This window comes from Triturus cristatus, chromosome 5_2 (assembly GCF_964204655.1).
Source record: "Triturus cristatus chromosome 5_2, aTriCri1.1, whole genome shotgun sequence".
In the NCBI taxonomy this organism is placed as follows: Eukaryota; Metazoa; Chordata; class Amphibia; order Caudata; family Salamandridae; genus Triturus; species Triturus cristatus.
Genome location: NC_140588.1, coordinates 759,334,754 through 759,352,479, shown reverse-complemented (window position 1 = coordinate 759,352,479; position 17,726 = coordinate 759,334,754). Strand labels below are relative to the sequence as shown.

Below are 17,726 nucleotides of genomic sequence, written 5' to 3'. Positions count from 1 at the left end.
TTTGAAACCCAGCTGCAACTTTTTTTTTTTGCGATATCAGAATAATGAAAGTCTGGGGGAAAATACATATGCCCTCATCTGTACCTTTGACAGTTAATAGCTCCCTGTAAACTGTACTAATCAAAAGGAAGTCTCTGATGAAAAGCGGTAACCCCACAAACTTGTTGACATAACACTCCCTTTGTGATCTGCATGTTACATGTTCTTTTCCACAGGCATATTAACCCTCAGTGCTGCGTACCGCTAATAACCCCTTTTTTTTTTTTTTTTTTTTGGTGACATTTTAATTGTTCTCTGCAACCTTGCTGAACGACGGGAATGGCGGCCGGGCTTTTAATCACAAGATAACTAGCACCCAGGTGCCCCCATGCCAAGTGATTACCCTAAGCTGCACATCATGCAGCCCCTGTAGTCCGAGCGTACTCTCGGTAACTCGAGCCTGCCAAAAGGCTAACCTACCCCAGGCATGTATTGTTGTTCTTGCCCTCGGGATCACAGACATCTGCGGTATGCACCATGCCAGCCATTGTAATCCTGCCTTCAGGTACATATACATAAGGCAGTACCGGGTAGAGGCGTCACATGCCCAGCCATGCTCCAGGCTATGCTTTGCAGACGCATGTTGTACACCGGTATTTATGTGTCCCGATTTTTCCTACTGCGCTGTGCTACCAGTACGAATTAGAGCCCTTCACAAGGAACACAGAAATACATTTAGACATATGCAGCATTTACTTGCATTGCTCAGAAATGTAAGATTTCAGTTTAAATGTTTTCTTGCTCCGTGGTGTTCTTAAACCGTCTGAAAGTTCTATTGATACTGATACGTAGGGTGATCTGCCTATGTGCATGGCTTTGAAAGTGAGTCAACTAGTTTCGATTTTTTTATTTGTTTTATTTTTTTTGTTGGTACTTCGAACTGAAGCCACTGTACCTCCCTGAGAAAAGGGGGGTGGCTAACAGAATAGGGGACTAGGTCAGAAGAGGCTATAGGTCACACTTCTGAGGCTGCACTAAAATGTACTTTGCTTAGGATCAGTTCCAGGCGGGCTAAGTCCATCAGGTCTGCAGAAGGATATAATAAGGCTGTCAGTAAGTGAGGTGTTGTGACCTTCCAAAAGCGCTATCTCTCGAAAAAGAGAGGGTTGCCTTTTACATTAAAATATCCCAGAACCTAGGAAGGCCTTACACTCCCCATGCAATTATAAGTATTTATTTAGCACGGGGAGATTAAGTGATTTGCACAGTCAGCAACCCCTCTCCCACCTAGGACAGTGGGCAGAGCAACACCGCATGTATTGGAGCGTTTCACACGAGCACCAGTTACATCACAAGGGGACACACTCATTTTATTGTTAGGCAGGAGGAGATTAAACCTGTTCTCCACATAATAATCTGCCAGCGAAAGCATTCAGTGAGCCGTGGGACAGGCATACGAATCTGTGCAAGCCCGACTCCGCCTTTGGCCCTCTCAAGCCGTGAAAGTGAATGTGCCCACTTTAAAATATTTTCTCTTGATGTTGAAAAACGTCTCTCGGATCGAACCCCTGACCCTTAGCCAGAATGTTACATCTCTTAAACACGTGTTCCATTGCTCACTTGCTAAAGAAAATCTCTCATGGTGCGTTACAATGTGTGCTACATTACACCTCACAGGTAGTGTTTTCAGTGAGCCGTGGGCCAGACGTGCGAATCTGGGCAAGCACGACTCAGCCCTTTTATCCCTCTCAGGCCGAGACAGTGAATATGCCTAACTTAAAATATTTTCCTTTGATATTGAAAACGTTTCTAGGTTTAACCCTTGATTCTTAGCCTGAATGTTACATCTCTTAAACACGAATGTTATTGCTAACTTGTTATAGAAAATCTCTCCTGGTGCGTTACAATAAGTGCTATATTACACCTCACGGGCAGTGTTTTTTTTTTAACGTTATAAGGCTGATCAGTTGAGTCAGTGCCCGGCGCGCTGCAAGCGTGTGGTCAGTAGTTCGCTCAGAGCTCTCTTCAAGGACCTCGTCAGCCTGGTGGGCGGCTCCTCCCTTCGTGAGGGAAATGAGCGCAACCCAAACAACAACTTCGAGGCGGCTGCCACCGAGGAGACCCGGGTGGGCGACGGCCCGGGCCCGGGCCCCGAGACCAACACGGTGATCCGGCCAAGGGCCCACTGCGCCTAGAGACCCACACCCACGGTAGGTGCCGGAGCCTACCTCTTGAAACCACTGTGAGCTACTCCCTAACGATGGGAAGCTCACGCCCCGTTGACACAGGACTATTCCCAGCCCCCAACTGGACAATGCGCAGTACTTGCAGATAGTAAATGCTGCAGCCCAACTCGATTCCACTATGCCGGGATGAAAATCCATGCCAGCGCTCAGACCCCCCCCCATTGCAGCAACGCTTCTCTGGTCCAGCGGGTGCCGATGTTTGTGGCGAGATGAGCTAGAAAGCTCCTTGGCATGCGGGAAAGAGCCGCGCGGCGTGAGGCCGTGTAGCATGGGCCCCCTAGCCAGCCCCAGTCCTAATCTCTACCCCCAGCCCCGACCGCGGGCTAATGACCTGCCGGCCCTCAGCTATTAAACAGAAAAGGGGGGGGGAGTAATCCCTCCGGGACGGCCACAGGGAGCGGGGAGATGATTGCGCCAGATTCGATTCCTGGTCCTGAAGCACTCAGTGGTGTCGTATCCACAGTGCTACGCCAGGCACGATAAGATGCTTGTGATGAGCCTAAGGAAGCTGCCCCAACTTTCCCCACACCAAGGTGGCTCTAGAGCATGGCTGGGCCGCCCTGCCCTGTGTACAACCCTACATGGGGAGATCGGGTGGGAGGTGGGGGGGTCAGACGGCATCACTCACCGAGTGCAAAATCGTCAGGGGACACATCCAATCGGCGTCAGGGCAAGGGGACAAAGGGGCCGCCAGGTGGACGGGGGAGGAATTTATACCTCCCCCCCGACCCCAACTCCGGCCTGAAGTGACGAGCGGGACCTCAAAGGGGTCTCTGGACACCAGGCTGCCCAGTGTGCCATCCTGTGGCACTAAAGGGGCCGCCCTCTTATGAGGGTCCCTGGCGGTGACTTTGTCGGCCAGCCCACAGTTGATCAAACCTCATAACCCACTGGTTCGATTCATGTTAGGTTTCTGCAAAAAGCACCTAAACATTGTTGACATCTGTCTAAAAATAGTTCATTTGCCTTCAGTTCCACAGCTGGCTCAAAGTGTTTTTAAAAAAATTGTATTATTATATCAATATTAAATATCAGCTATTTATTTTGCCTACACTGCTTTTTAAAGTTTATGTTATAAATCACCTCCTGATATTTGAACACCTGTATCAGTGAGTGTTTTTTAACTTTTTTATTGCAAGCATTTGACAGCCACGTTTAGGTGAAAGCATAGTTTGTTTATTTCTGTTTCATATGATTTCACATAAAAAAAATAAAAAAAATAACAGTGACACCATCTTATATCAGCATTTCCTCTCATTTATCATGCCCTTCCCCAGAGATTTTCTCCAGGGCTGTAGTGGAAACTAAGAGCTGCCGTGTTAACTATTATTTTACCATCGTGCATGGATCAAGCAAGTGCAACCAGTGAGCACACCTACCACAAAGGCAGTTTGGGGGATTGTCACCACAAATGAATTTTTTAAAAACAATGGTGAAAACGGTGCATTTTTATAAAATATGTTTAATTGTATACCGCCTTCCCATCTCATTTTTCCACTCACTGGCTCCTCTCAAAATCCTTTTTCTCAATCCCTCTTTTGTGCTCTCCCTAGCCATCTCAACTCCGACCTGTCTTTTCTATTGCCCCCTTTCTTACTTTCACTCTATCACTCTTTGCCTTCAATCTTACTTCCTATTTCCTTCTTTCCCCTGCTCCTTTACGTCTGAACTTCTCCTTTTTGTTAATTACACCATCTTTTTGAGAGCAATATTTTGAATGACATTGAGGTTGTGATAGTCTCATCATTTGGTATTTATAGTGCTGTGAGTCTGAAAGACACACGCTACAAAGTTGGCATCTGCTGCCATTGTAGATTTCAAAGGAGGATGCAACAAACATAGAGCCCAATTTACTGTTAGCTCTTTTTCTAAGGCTACAGGCGTCAAACTGGAGGCTGCAGAAGGAAGTCCAGCGACAGCAGGGGGTAATTAGAGATGTAAGGAATTGAAAGAGCCAGATTCCACGTTCTAGATCGGCTCTGGAACCTCAGGCCAATGGGAGTTTTTATCAGCATGAAAGCACAGGGGGGAAAGAAATAGGCAATCAGTCATTTCAGTTTCAATTTACTATGACTCTTAAGAATCACAGACTCCCAGTTCAGTTAAGTGGATTTATTACAAAGCCAAAAATAACTGAACATACAGGCACCTCAAAGTGAGGGTGTAGAAATACATTGAACTAATACAAAGCCAAGCCTACAGATGGAGTTAAGGCGGTGCAACAAGCACAAGATGATTCGTTTGAGAATCCAGATACAAAAGATTATTGAGCAGACATCTAAATTCCCCTTCATCAGAGGTTTGTGGTTATAAAGCATCGAGCTGTCCCTCGGGGTCCTTCTTGATGATCAATTATCTTGGGGCCCTGCTGTCCTTAAAAAGAAGGGCGAGGGAACTCGCGTTAACGCAGCCATACTTGGTTTTGCGAGAAAAATGGGCAATAGCCCGGTGGCTGCCTTGCTTAAACTATATCAAGCCAAGAGCGTTGCCGTTGCTTGCTACGGTAGCGAGCTCTGGGGCTATAGCCAGATGCGAGACCTAGAAGCTACAGAAAACAACTTTCTAAAGAAGGTCTTGAGGCTGCCCAGGGAACCGGTAACTTCTCGGTTCATGAGGAGTTAGGTGTACCCTTTCTTAGTGATAGAATAGCAGCAAACCCCTTATTATGTTGGATGAACTCTTGGCTAAACAAGGACATACCTCTTACTCCCGATATATTAAGAGAAGCATTAACTTGGGATGGAAAGCTTAAGGTCCCGTGGCTGAAGTACATAAAAGATTGCCTCACTGAATTGGGACGGCCGGACCTGTTCTCAATCCCAACTACTATAACTAAAGCAGATGTTACATTCATGAAAAAAACATTTATGTCAACTAGGTACCTTGCACGGGAGGAGGGTGAGCTTTTGAAAAACAGTGTCAGGAAACACGTTCTACTTAAAACATGTTTACAAATGGAACCGTATTTATCATGGCCTATGTCTGGCTACGATCGTTTTCTGTTGACAAGGTTCCGTTTTGACCTGTTTCACCTCTTACTGGCGGTACCAAGAGGGGCCCATCGAGGTCAAGTGTTGCCTGCTTGCGGCTGCGACGGAAAGTCTCCGCAAGATTTGGCGCACTTTTTATTTATCTGTCCTTACTACTCAGTACCTCGGAGGCTATATTTAAAGCCTTGCCTAAAAAAACTAAAATTCACACAGATTAAACCAGCACTTTATTTCCTTCAACTACTGAATTGTGACTGCACTCTATATGTATGCAGTTTTTTAAAATTAGCCATCATTTTCAGGAAAAGTATGGAAGGATAACTATGCTGTTATTATTGTTGTACCTCTTAATCTTTTTAACTTTGTATAATTATTTATATTCTTAACCTGCTTATCCTGCCTGTTGCTCTGGTTCATAATGCTTACATAATCTGCCTGTCTTACAAATGAACTGGATAGCTCGTTTTTAAATTGTTTATGAAATTTGTTTATGAATGTATGTTTTATGAATTGTACTTTTATGATTGTAAAGATTACAATCGAATAAAGTTATTACTACTACTACTACACTGGCTCCTCTCAAAATCCTTTTTCTCAATCCCTCTTTTGTGCTCTCCCTAGCCATCTCAACTCCGACCTGTCTTTTCTATTGCCCCCTTTCTTACTTTCACTCTATCACTCTTTGCCTTCATTCTTACTTCCTATTTCCTTCTTTCCCCTGCTCCTTGATGTCTGAACTTCTCCTTTTTGTTAATTACACCATCTTTTTGAGAGCAATCTTTTGAATGACATTGAGGTTGTGATCGTCTCATCATTTGGTATTTATAGTGCTGTGAGTCTGAAAGACACACGCTACAAAGTTGGCATCTGCTGCCATTGTAGATTTCAAAGGAGGATGCAACAAACATAGAGCCCAATTTACTGTTAGCTCTTTTTCTAAGGCTACAGGCGTCAAACCGGAGGCTGCAGAAGGAAGTCCAGCGACAGCAGGGGGTAATTAGAGATGTAAGGAATTGAAAGAGCCAGATTCCACGTTCTAGATCGGCTCTGGAACCTCAGGCCAATGGGAGTTTTTATCAGCATGAAAGCACAGGGGGGAAAGAAATAGGCAATCAGTCATTTCAGTTTCAATTTACTATGACTCTTAAGAATCACAGACTCCCAGTTCAGTTAAGTGGATTTATTACAAAGCCAAAAATAACTGAACATACAGGCACCTCAAAGTGAGGGTGTAGAAATACATTGAACTAATACAAAGCCAAACCTACAGATGGAGTTAAGGCGGTGCAACAAGCACAAGATGATTCGTTTGAGAATCCAGATGCAAAAGATTATTGAGCAGACATCTAAATTCCCCTTCATCAGAAGTTTGTAGTTATAAAGCATCGAGCTGTCCCTACATTAGCACTAATGTGACATTCTACAAAGCATTTTCTCAAGGCACGATCAGTTAAGGTGTCAGCTTGTGAAGTCTTCCCAAGAAGCCTCTTCACATCAGTTGGGTCTAGTAGCATAAAGCTACAGGGCTAGTTCTAAGATGCTCTCTTTAGGCAAGGCAGCAGTTCCCTGGACACTTTCCCTAGTTACAATACATCAATACCACAGGTAGTACCCCATGATCCTTTGCAAAATCACGCCATCCAGTCAGGCCACCTCCTCGTAGGTAACCTTCCATTAGGCAACGATGTTCCCAAACTTTGGCAAGATTACCTTGATTCCCAGGCTTGCTCCGATAAAACCTTGATTCCCAGGCTTGCTCCGATAAGAAAGTACAACAGTTCTCCATTATCAGCATCAGCGCTCAATGTGTCCCCTTCTCCCTAAGCCTAACTTAGGGTGCAGGGGTGCCTTTAGATGTTGGAATCTCCTTACTGGATTCGGTCGTGGTCAGGGGGAGCCTCTGGCTTCAGTCTGCAGGCATCGTTGTGGAGTCCAGGAGCTGTTAGCCAACGCTGGACTTGAGGTCAGGATCGCTTGGGAATCTGTTGTGGATCGATGGGCCACCTGGACATGGGCCAGAGGCGTTGGGTGCAGAGTGGGCAAGACTCACGGATCCGGAGGGCACCAAAGTGATTTGTGTTGGTTTCTTGGGTACAGAACTGCTGTGCTCAGGGTTTCTGGTCTCTGTCAAAGTTCAGGCAGTGTTCCCCAGATTTCTGGAAGTCACAGGCTGCGGGACTGGTGTCGTCTTCTCGCAGGGTTTTAAAGCTGGAGACAGGCTAGTAGGGCTGGGACCAAGTCAGTAGCCATCTTCAGGCTTCTCTGCACGGCATCTTCCAAGTCCTTCTTAGTTTGCAGGTAACTAGTTTCAAGGTCTAAGGAGCCTTCTAAATACTAGATTTAGGGGGCGTTTTAACGAAGTAACAGGTAGGGCCAATGGGCACCTCACCTGGGGTGACTACACCCTCTATTATGCCATGCTCCTGTGGGAGGGGGCATAGTCCTAGCCCTGATTGGAGGAGTCCCCTCATCTTCAAGACAGAGGGGACTGAAAAGTGTGCTTAACATCGCCTCATCCACCTGAGGGGTGGAGATGGCAAAGGTGGGCACACCTCCTAGTCTTTCTAAATTTTCCTTCCCAAAGTGAGTGTGTTAAACGGGGGCTGCCATCTGCTGCTAGCAGAGGGCCCGGGGGCTGCATTACAAAGACAGCAGGACTTTGAAGCTTCCCTTTTGAGAACTGTGCCCATCCTGGGGGAAGAGGTGTGATACCTTTGCCCAAGATGTGCATTGTTTCTGGTCCCAGAGAGCAGAGGCTTTCCACCCAGGGGTCCAGAAACATGTCTGTGTGTGGCAGCTGCTTAAAGCCAGTCAGTGACCACACCAGGGTCGGTAGGTTTTCAGGGGTCACCTCCGAGGTGCCCTCTGAGTGCATGATTTAATAAATTTCACACTAACCTCAGAGTGGATTTATTACAATGCATTGGTTGGTACCAAACGCTCCTGGTTTCAATGAAGCTATCATGGTGCTGGGGAACTCGAGTTGTTGAGTTTCCAGCCTATGTATTTCTTATGGCTTCCCTGGCACTTGTAATATTTAAGAATTGACTTGCATTGTAGGGGCCTATCTACTCATGCAGATAGGCCTTCACCTGTGGTATAGTGCACCCTGCATTAGGGCTGTAAGGCCTACTAGAGGGGTGACAAATCTATACCTTCAGACAGTGCTGGCTGGCACTGCATTCAGGCAGGGGGCCATGTCGATTTTGAAGTTTTTCACCTCACAGGTGCATGCAAGCTTCAGGGGCAGTGGCATGGTCCTAGTGAGGGTGGGTGTCCCAGGGGACCCTCTTCATCTTCCAGGCTTTAGGTACCCAGGACACCACTTACTATGAACTTACAGGAGGCAGAAGTACCAATTCTGGATATGTTTTTAGGGAAGATGCACTAGTACAGGCGACCTCGTTGGCATGGATCCTGTGCACTACAATTGAAACCACATCAAATTCCAGGCAAAAAGTGGAGGCTAACCATGTCAAAAGAGATACTTATCACCCAGATTAACACACCTGTTTCCTATGCCCCTATTCAAGGGGAATGTAGCTCCTGTGTGCGCAGCAGCGTGGCTGACTCCAAAGCTGTAGAACTGCAGGTGCTGTACCCTTCCCCTTGCAGGGAGAACTCAGTACAACACACCCTAAGGGTCCTGGCTCTCTTACTTCTGAATATAGTGCTGTTGTGATACTGTGCATGCTTTTCTAGCAGCCTGGTATGTGGTACCAGTCATGGATAAGGTTTTGCAAAGTGTACATTTCACAGATAGATTCCAAAGGCAGGTGATAAAATCAAATATCAGGTGGGGTAGCAATCTGAAGTCTCAGGTTTCCTAAGCATATATATATATAAGTAGCTAGTGCAGTAGCGGTTTTTTCTTTGTCATAATGGGACTTGTGCCCTGTTTAATTTCAGCAGGTGGTTTCCGGTGATTAGCATTGGTACTTATTTGTCAACACTGGCGCTTATGTCAGTCCACTACACAGTGGCTCTGTTTGCATAATTTAGAGACGAGCAAAAGAACAGTTGTTTGTTAATTCAATCTACCTTATAATGACTATTACCTGACCCCCAAGCCATTCATTATAGCTTTGGGAGCCTGGACTTGTTTGAATGGCCACACTTGTAAGAGTGTAATGGCTAGTAGTTGCGTTGATGCTGTCATGTGTGGTGCACGCTGCAGTGGCCTCCCGACGAGGGCCCTAGCACTTATTTTCTTTGAAAATCAAGCACTGTATCTTTGTTAGGTTTCCGAAGAACTATAATCAGGGCTTCAGTAAAGGATCCAGATGTTGATCCTGAGGTACTAAAATGAGTAAAAAGCGTAAACAAATAAGGTATGAGGTGCAAATAAAATTTATTGGAAAATTTAGCTCAAATGCCACCTGGATCAAGATATTTACACAATTTAAGAGACTTAATAGCCAAATCAACTTCTTCCACATAAATCAGCAAATTTAATTCATCTTCAAAGGATTGGAATATTTTTGGTAATCCACAACTGTTTCAAAAAAACTATCAATATGCGAAGATTCACCAGATGGAGTATTATTGCATAAGGTTGAGTAATAACTGAAAAAGTCATTTACTATGTCTTAGTGAGATAATGCAATGTTACAATTTAAACCATGGATTGCATTAATTTGAGTTTTATCTTTTTGAATACGCAGATAATTTGCCAAAAGTCTACCAGCTCTATTAGCACAAAAAATGTAGCCTTACTAATGATAATTTGTATGCCTGCACTTTTCATTATATTGAATTTAATTCATATAAAAGTTGTTGCAATTGTATTTTATATTTGAGATCGTTGGATGTCATAAAAAGTCATTTAACTTTTGCAATCTGCTTGTCCAAATCTTTAATTTTAGAGTTAATTGATTTGTTTTCATGTGCCATAAGAGATATGGTTACCCCCTAAAATATATGCCTTAAATGTATTTCAAGGAGTTACAATAGAATTAGAGCCTTCTGGATTAAGATAAAAATAATAATGAAGTGCCGACAAAAGTTTGGTTTATTATTTTCATTAAGGACAATATGTCTCTTCATACCCCATCTGCATTGAGCATGTTGAGTTGTGCTAAATTGTAGAATACCGGAAATGAGTGCATCATCAGAAATGTCTATATTATGGATAAGCGGAGTGGAAATTAAATTAATTAATTGACAGGAAATGAATAAATAATCTATTCATGAATATGAATTATGAGGATTAGAGAACAATTTTGAATATTTCTCTGTTGGGTGGTGTAAACGGCAAATATCTACCAACTTAGGTTTAAAAAAATATTTTAAAGTGAAAAAAAAAAACTTTGGGTGGACGCTAATTAGTTTGCAATGTTCTATCCAATAAAGGATCACATATGAGGTTAAAGTCACCTTCAATGATAAGTGGAACATTACCTTATTTGAGCACCTCAGACGTAAAGAGAGACCAAAAATTAGGGTCATCTTTTGTCATGCCATATCCATTAAACAAGAGAAGAACTGTATTATCAATTTGAATTTTGAATATAATATAACAACTATCTGCATCAGAAAATATGTTCATTATTTGGAGACGTAATCTTTTTGCAAAAAGTATAACACCATTTTTTTTGTTAACTGCAGGAGAAGACATAACATTACTAACCCACTTTTTCTTAATGTGAGTTAAAAGTCTATAATCAATATGTGCTACCTGGAGTAAACAAATGTCCGCTTTATTTCTTGCTAAGTAATTCAAAACTTTAATACGCTTAACAGGATGTCTTTAAGATTTAACATTCAAAGAAAACAATTTTAATGTTATTAACATTATCCATATTCAAAAATGAAAAGGTGAATAAAGAGTAGCTCTAAAAATAAGTGTCAGGATTCAAAGGAAAGACAAGTACAAACATAAATAAGACAATGTAGACACATAAATAATATTACTGAATCATACACATGCACAAGGAAGAATAACCTGCCCAGACAATACCTTCATAGTGAAGCTTAGAATGAAAAGCAAGTTGAAAGGAAAATAAATTACGGCAGAGGAATCAAGCATCAGGCTCATTCTTTTCCATGGACAGTGGAGAATGTTGATCTAAGAATAACATAGATCTTCCGGGCGATGAAATGACTTGGAGATAACGTCTTCCCAGATTCTCATACTAAACGGGTCAAAAAGTCCATATTTAAGACCTTAACTTAGAAGCACTCCTAGAGCAGATGGCTGCCGCTGGCGTCCCAGCACTAAGTATACACCCAGTTGACTAAGACATTAGTGAAGAAACATTCAACCATCATTTCAGGAATATGTGAAAATGGAATTCTAATTTTTCAGAACTTATTAGTCGTGGTCTAAGGTCAGTGAATTCTTTGCATATGTTTACAGTTTCCTTACCAAAGTCTTGATGGATGTAAATTTTATTGCCATTCACCATTAAATGCGGGATCTCTCTTGTTGCTTACCGGTTCATCACTAAATGATGGTGACGCAAAACTTTAAAGATCATTTGTTGCGGTTTGTCATGACATGGATTACGATGAGAGGGAATTCTGTGTGCTTTGTGAATTTCAAATTTCTCTGGGAACTTTAAATGCAAAAGACAAGGCGACCATTTTACTAAAGATTGCCTGCTGTCATTGCCTTCTACCTGTTCTGTTAAATTATAGATGCGCAGGTCATACTGTCGATTACGATTTTCAAAATCCAGCTGTGGGAGTGGTTTAGTGTTCAGCCGTGCCCTTTTCTGACGCTAACTCCTCCTTCTTGACAGCAACTTCAGCAGAGCTGTGCTGAAAGACTGGGAAGAAATTCCTCAATAAAACTGGCCTCAAAACTTCATAAAACGCTCTGGAAATGGCACCACCACGAAGCGCTGACTTCACTGAGCTGACATAAGCCTAAATAAGCAGGTATTACCTGACTTCATTCATAGAAATTATTGCCGTAAATGTGGGCTTCACAGAGGATCAGCAGGGGCCCACATCTTGTTTCACGTGCTTGCGCAACTCCATGCATATTATTTAAATAGCGCATTCAAACCTTGTCTCCTTTGCCCTGGCACAAGATGAAAATGAGGAGAGTGTAGTAGACAGGGTTATGCATGTGGTGTATAGACTGATCACAGAAGAGGCGTGTGAAGTGAGTATGTGAGATGAAGCATCTCGGACTCGGGTTATGGAATGATTGTTAAGGGTTGGTCGCAGTGAGGACGAATTGCTAATCTACTATAATGTAGCAGATGTTCTTCAAGGCAGGCAATGATGCACAAAGTGGATTGATTAAGCAACATAAAGAGGTCAGATGGAAATAATCTACACTACACTGTATACAACCTACTTCACTTGATGCCTTCATGTAATTTCTTGCGATAGATTTTGAAATTTTTAATTAAAAAAAATGAATTCACATATATTTGTATATGACTCCCTGCAGTGCTTATGAGTAGGTCTGCTTATTGCTTTTCTTTCTTTCTTTTTTTATCTCCATATTCTGCTTCCTTCTGGTACATATTACAGACTACATCCAGAGTGAATATGTGGGTTTCAGCAAAAGCTGCTTCATTCAGCATTCATTCTTTCATTCATTCAATTGCACAGAAAACTCGTCTCAACTAGATACACGATTTTAATGAGTCTTTCAAACAATATTTAACCAAGTTAAAAGCGTGATTTGGAGTACTTTCAGTCTTCTTCCAGTATGTCATGAGACCTAGTGTAAGGAAGGAAATTGTCCCTATGGTCACTGTTTGAATTGTGAATTACAACAATAACGGGGGTTCAGTGGACCTGTCATGCCTCTGGGCCCCAGTGCCACTGCTGGTGGTGGTGCACCAATGGAAGCTGTGCCCCTGGTTTTGACAACAATGGTGACGCTTATATACTGCAAAGCCTTGGTCACTTCGAAAAGCCAAACTTTTTGCATAAGGGACAAGAATCTAAAAATGTACACAACCTCTTTGTTAAAATGGTCTTTTTGTCATACAACTTATTGTAACCAGGGGTTTTCTACACAAAAGTGAGAAATGATGGCGAAATCACTCAATGTTCTCTTCTAGACCACCTGTACAGAAAGTGTCCTCACTGGTTTATTACCAAAACCAACTTTTTTTAAAGAGGAAGCTTTGTGAGAGAACTTCATTTCCCATCTGCACTGCAGGTGGCCTCACTGTATCTCACAGCATTCATCTGTGCAGGGCATGACATCATTTCTTTCTCTCTAATTAAATCAACTCTTCAGGGCATCCCATCTCACTGGTGTCCCTAGCAATGGGTGAACACAAACAAGAGCATTGCATGTGCGGGCTTGTTAGGACCAGGGCAGGCCGTTTGGGTATTGAAATCAACTGCAACACGTTTTTGCAAACATATTTGAACACCCATGCCCTAATTAAAACATGAATCTGAAAGTCAAAGATTCAGCACCCTGGTTCTCTAAATATCTTTCCTGACAATAAAGGATCTTGCAGACAGGAAAGAAAATGGAAGAAAAACCAAACTCCTGATGAACTCATGATACTGAGGTCCCTCCATGCAACATGCAGACTGCTTATCACACCAGCCAAAGCAAAGTATTGTACCAAGACCATCAAAGAAGCCATCAGCAGAAACAGAACATCCTTGAACTCTCACATTTAGATGCTGGTAACGCCATGCTCCATGTCCTCTCAGTATCCACGCTGGCGCCGCCATGCCTCACCAACTCTAATCCAGGGCCTGAAGAAATGTATATATTTATTTTTATAAATTTTTTATTGAAGTTGAATGGTGTCATACATATACAAAATGTAAAATATAATATATAAACAATGAAGAAAAACAGCCCAAGACTTCCTCGTAGAGCATTCCCTGCTTTCAACAATGAATATACACTGATAGTTAATTTACAATTCTCCATACTCAGCAAACGCAGAGATTATTTATAGAAATTAATCGAAAAAAGTCCCCCAGGTTTTTTCAAATTTCCTTCCCCCCCCTATCCTCAAAGCGTAACTTCGCTCACTCCTCTTTACTTTCCGCATTTTGGAAAACCATTCGAGCATAGATGGAGATTGATTAGTACGCCAATTTTGAAGTAACAATGATCTGGCAACAGCCATACAAATATAAACTAGTTTAACAAATGATACAGATAGATTAAGGTGCGAATCGTAACCATAAAGCATCAATTTTACATTCGAGGATATCTGAATGTGACAGTTAGAGCTTAAAAAAACAAAAATGTCCCGCCAGAATGCTTTAACCAAGGAACAGTCAGCGATTACATGAGTCCAATTTGCAGGGGCGAAGTTTAAACAACGAAAGCAATTTGGAAGATAGTTACTATACATTTTGGCTATTACCGCCGGGGTACGATACAAAAGCCATTTTCCAAAAAATAACATTCTACGCCAGTTGGCTCCCCTTAATGTAGAAAAATTAAGCTTGTTAATAGTTTGCCATGTAGAAAATGTCAAAACATGACTTTCTTGTTCCCACCATTTTTTTACAGCTTTGGCGCACAAATCCCTTTGTCTTGATTGAGCAAGACGGCATTTCCACTCTCCAGGTTTCCTTATCAACTTATCATTAAAAAAGAGGTCATTATTTAAGGAAGAAATCTAAATAAATGATGAGGGAACATATTGCTGAAGAAATTGATAAATATAAGTATGGGAACCAGTCAACAAAAAATTTCTTGGAATTAGTAATTGCATCTCCGTCGGCGTTATCCACCTTGCATATTGTAAAAAATCACCCACTTTGCTAAATCCGGCATTTGTCCAATGACCCATTAAATCAGAACCAATCACCTGTCCATGAAATGCAAGTAGATTAATCAACGGAGATGAGGAATAAAACAGGGATAGAGAATATCTTTTTAACATAGCCATACGTTTCCTGAAAAACCAGGCAATTACTTTGTACCTAACCAATTTAGGAGATTTAGGAACTTGAAGGGGGGGAGAAATCTGACTTTCCGAAAAAATTAAATCAAAGAAAAAACTAATAAATACGTTAGAGTTTGATATTGGAGATTTAAATCGAGTCAAGTACTGAGCAAAGTAAGCATTATAATAATCTCTAATATTAGGTAATGCGAGACCGCCGTTATCCAAATCCTCATAGAGAGTGTTCAGCGCAATGCGGGGCGTTTTGTGTGCCCACAAAAAGCGCGTAAATATAGATTCGATTTTGGTGAAAAAACGACCCGGAAGACAGCAAGGAATCGTTGAGAACAAAAAATTAAACACCGGTAAAATAGACATTTTAATCAAGGCGACGCGGCCCAAGATTGATAGTGGTAATTTATTCCAACGAGTAAGCATTAAGTCAACTTTCTGAAGGAGGGGTTCAAAATTAAGACTGAAGAGATCTGTAACTGAGGCTGTGAAAAATACCCCCAGATATCGTTTGGGTTTATTATTAATGCAGCCCCATAGGTCCGGATATAATGCAGGTTTATGATTGCCACAGATCAATATTTCTGTCTTTTTTTTATTAATGCGATAACCTCCGAGAGACTCAAATTCCAATACCCTAACTTGAGACTGCAAATCAGATTTAATGAGAAGCATAATATCATCAACGTAGAGTTTTATTTTTGACATTAATGGAATCGGGGGCAAAATTTCTACACACTGCCGAATTGCGATTGCAAGGGGTTCAATAAAGAAAGCAAAAAGAATTGGTGATAGAGGGCAGCCCTGACGTGTACCCCGATTAACTAACACATCTCCCACTGGCACTGAATTGATGATAATATTTGCTTTGGCACCCGTGTAAAGATTGCGAATAAAATTAATAATAATTAATGGGATGTGAAAATATTGCAAAATAATAAAAAGAGTTTCCCAAACCACCAAATCAAAAGCTTTTTCCGCATCAAATAACATAATTAAGGCTGGGATCCTCAATGTTTGAAAATAATCCAGGGCTTCCGAAAGATAGTGGGTATTAGTCATCAATTGTCTGCCAATAAACCCATTTTGATCTTCATGGATCAGACCCGGGGCAATATGGTTAAAACGAATAGCGAGTAATTTAGTAACAATCTTATAGTCCGTATTTAACAAAGTAATGGGGCGATATGAATTAGGATCCTTGGCGTTCTTCCCCTTCTTCAGAAAGTTGACCACCGTGCCCTCGCGAAACGAATCTGGGATGGAAGCTCCAGCAAGCATAGAATTAATGAGTTGAAAAAAAAGGTCAGAGAAGGCAGGAAAAAAAACTTTAAAAAATTCGGCAGGTAATCCATCGGGTCCGGAAGTTTTCCCTAATGGAAGTTCTTTCACTACCGATTGTAACTCTAGTAGGGAGAATTCACTGACCATATTTAACTGCTCAGCTTCGGAGAGAGAAGGGATCACCTCCTTTCTCAGGAAAGCGTTTAGTTTTAGCTGATCTATTTCATGCTTATGGCTATATATTTTTTGGTAATGAGAGTGCATTATCTTGCCCAACCCATCTGAATCAGTCACGTATTGATCAGTAACAGGACAAATTAAACCAGGGATAAAATTGGAGGCAGCTTGTTCTTTAGCCTGCCAGGCTAGAAATCTACCTGTAAAATTACTTTCTTCGTAGACTTTCTGATATTGACTACGAAAGAGCGCCTCTCCTTGCTCAAATAAATATGTACTAAATTCACGTTTAGCTTCATCTAGTTGACCTTGGATATTTCTAGAGGAATTTTGTTGTCTTAGATCACTAAGAACCTGAATACAATGTTCGAAGGAGTTTTTTATAGCCCTGGCGGCGATGGACGTGGCAGCATCTTTCGCAATTATAATACCACGTATAAAAGCCTTTAGGGCGTCCCAGATAATACTGAGAGGGGCGGTACCAGTATTGCGAATTATAAATTCTCTAATCATATCTTTGAGTTCAGAGACCCATGTTTCATTGTTGAGATAAGATTTATTAAAGACCCATCTTTTGGAAGACGTTCTAGTATCCCCTAAATAAATTCCCTAATGAGCATAGCATGGTCAGAGAATACATTATGCACCGTATTGGAATAACCCAGCCTGAAGAAATATGATAACTCTAATCCAGGGCCTGAAGAAATATGATAACAGTGTCGGGTGCGTCACTGACCTGGAGAAGAACCCGAACCACAGGAACAAAGAGAAGCTCCCCACACTCCCAGAGGCAGCCTATCTATGAAGCTTTTTATAACTGCATACAAAAGGCTAACTGAAGGAGATATGGGGAATACACTCAGGACCAATGAACACCTCTTGATTCCCTCAACAAATTCAGGACTTCACATCAGAAGGGAAACCATAAGTCATAACCTGAGAAAAGGAAGAGAAAAATATCCCTTAAAAGCATTCCACTCAGATATGCTATCTCTGACTTAAGTGAGTATTAAACGCATATTCTGTAGACATGAAAATTCCACTTACCAGCTGTATGTTTCCAGGAGTATAGTACAAAGTATCCAACTGCCTACAAGCAGCTTCTGTGCTCCTTCGCACTTTACTTTAGTAGATAACAAAAATATTCAAGGCAATCCAAGTCCAGATAGCCAAGAGCAAAAAATAGTTAACTTCAAATC

At 41.9% G+C, this 17,726-nt stretch overlaps 1 long non-coding RNA gene across 1 annotated transcript in view; it reads left to right on the top strand.

Moving 5' to 3' along the window:
* The window catches only part of LOC146829231 (uncharacterized), a 151,178-nt gene that overhangs the window by 22,177 nt on the left and 111,275 nt on the right, over positions 1 to 17,726 (top strand). Inside the window, exon 2 of the long non-coding RNA XR_014962206.1 lies at positions 11,959 to 12,097. This is a non-coding gene — a long non-coding RNA (uncharacterized LOC146829231). The remainder of the gene's footprint in view (positions 1 to 11,958; positions 12,098 to 17,726) is intronic.